The 2,500-nt window shown below is 41.7% G+C and overlaps 1 protein-coding gene across 1 annotated transcript in view; it reads left to right on the forward strand.

Annotated features, from left to right (window-relative positions):
• LOC143294640 (SCY1-like protein 2) overlaps nt 1–2,500 on the forward strand; it is a 433,967-nt gene that overhangs the window by 312,827 nt on the left and 118,640 nt on the right. The gene's annotated exons all lie outside the window — the stretch shown is intronic.

Genomic DNA, 2,500 nt, shown 5'->3' on the forward strand with positions numbered 1-2,500 from the left:
CCACAGACAGTGAACCAAGACTGTTGTTGTTGTGTTGTTGTTTTTGTGTCCACAGACAGTGAACCAAGACTGTTGTTGTTGTGTTGTTGTTTTTGTGTCCACAGACAGTGAACCAAGACTGTTGTTGTTGTTGTTGTTGTTTTTGTGTCCACAGACAGTGAACCAAGACTGTTGTTGTTGTGTTGTTGTTTTGTGTCCACAGACAGTGAACCAAGACTGTTGTTGTTGTTGTTGTTGTTTTGTGTCCACAGACAGTGAACCAAGACTGTTGTTGTTGTTGTTGTGTTTTGTGTCCACAGACAGTGAACAAGACTGTTGTTGTTGTTGTGTTTGTTGTGTCCACAGACAGTGAACCAAGACTGTTGTTGTTGTTTGTTGTTTTTGTGTCCACAGACAGTGAACCAAGACTGTTGTTGTTGCTGTTGTTGTTTTTGTGTCCACAGACAGTGAACCAAGACTGTTGTTGTTGTTGTTGTTTGTGTCCACAGACAGTGAACCAAGACTGTTGTTGTTGTTGCTGTTGTTGTTTTGTGTCCACAGACAGTGAACCAAGACTGTTGTTGTTGTTGTTGTTTTTGTGTCCACAGACAGTGAACCAAGACTGTTGTTGTTGTTGTTGTTTTTGTGTCCACAGACAGTGAACCAAGACTGTTGTTGTTGTGTTGTTGTTTTGTGTCCACAGACAGTGAACCATGACTGTTGTTGTTGTTGTTGTTTGTTCCACAGACAGTGAACCAAGACTGTTGTTGTTGTTGTTGTTTTTGTGTCCACAGACAGTGAACCAAGACTGTTGTTGTTATTGTTGTTTTTGTGTCCACAGACAGTGAACCAAGACTGTTGTTGTTTTTGTGTCCACAGACAGTGAACCAAGACTGTTGTTGTTGTTGTTGTTTTTGTGTCCACAGACAGTGAACCAAGACTGTTGTTGTTGTTGTTTTTGTGTCCACAGACAGTGAACCAAGACTGTTGTTGTTGTTGTTGTTTTTGTGTCCACAGACAGTGAACCAAGACTGTTGTTGTTATTGTTGTTTTTGTGTCCACAGACAGTGAACCAAGACTGTTGTTGTTTTTGTGTCCACAGACAGTGAACCAAGACTGTTGTTGTTGTTGTTGTTTTTGTGTCCACAGACAGTGAACCAAGACTGTTGTTGTTGTTGTTTTTGTGTCCACAGACAGTGAACCAAGACTGTTGTTGTTGTTGTTGTTTTTGTGTCCACAGACAGTGAACCAAGACTTGTTGTTGTTGTTGTTTTTGTGTCCACAGACAGTGAACCAAGACTGTTGTTGTTGTTGTTGTGTCCACAGACAGTGAACCAAGACTGTTGTTGTTGTTGTTGTTGTTTTTGTGTCCACTGACAGTGAACCAAGACTGTTGTTGTTGTTGTTGTTGTGTCCACAGACAGTGAACCAAGACTGTTGTTGTTGTTGTTATTGTTGTTGTGTCCACAGACAGTGAACCAAGACTGTTGTTGTTGTTATTGTTGTGTCCACAGACAGTGAACCAAGACTGTTGTTGTTGTTGTTGTGTCCACAGACAGTGAACCAAGACTGTTGTTGTTGTTGTTGTTGTTGTTTTTGTGTCCACAGACAGTAAACCAAGACTGTTGTTGTTGTTGTTGTTGCGGTGGTTGTTCTGTATCCACAGACAGTGAACCAAGACTGTTGTTGTTGTTGTTGTTGTGTCCACAGACAGTGAACCAAGACTGTTGTTGTTGTTGTTGTTGTTGTGTCCACAGACAGTGAACCAAGACTGTTGTTGTTGTTGTTGTTGTTGTTGTGTCCACAGACAGTGAACCAAGACTGTTGTTGTTGTTGTTGTTGTTGTGTCCACAGACAGTGAACCAAGACTGTTGTTGTTGTTGTTGTTGTTGTTGTGTCCACAGACAGTGAACCAAGACTGTTGTTGTCATCGTCGTTGTTGTTGCGGTGGTTGTTCTGTATTCACAGGCAGTGAACCGAGATTGTTGTTATTGTTCTGTGCCCGCAGACAGTGAACCAAAATTGTTGTGGTGGTGGTGGTGGTACCGACAATGACAACCGAAGATGATGATGATTATGATGAAGATGATAAGCGATGAGGATGATCGTGATAACAATTATGATGATGGCAGATTTCTAGAGGAGGCCATGAGTTTCTCCTGCACAGCATCACGGAACAGATGGAAATGTTGACAATGGTGATGACGGTGGTGATGTTATGGGAGCGTTGATGGTACCGACAGTGACAAGCGAAGATCATGATGATGATGATGATGGCAAGTGATGTTGATGATAAGTGATGATGATGACGATGATGATCATGATAATAATGATGATGGAAAATAGTGGAAGCCAAGAGTTTTCTGAACAACAGCTCCTAACAGAATGGTAATGTTCATAGTGGTGATGAAGGTGGTGATATCATGGGCACGTTGATGGTAACGACAATGACAATGGAAGATACTGATGACGATGATGATCATGATAAGTGATGGTGGTGACGATGACGACGATGATGATG

This window comes from Babylonia areolata, chromosome 20, assembly GCF_041734735.1.
Source record: "Babylonia areolata isolate BAREFJ2019XMU chromosome 20, ASM4173473v1, whole genome shotgun sequence".
Classification (NCBI taxonomy): Eukaryota; Metazoa; Mollusca; class Gastropoda; order Neogastropoda; family Buccinidae; genus Babylonia; species Babylonia areolata.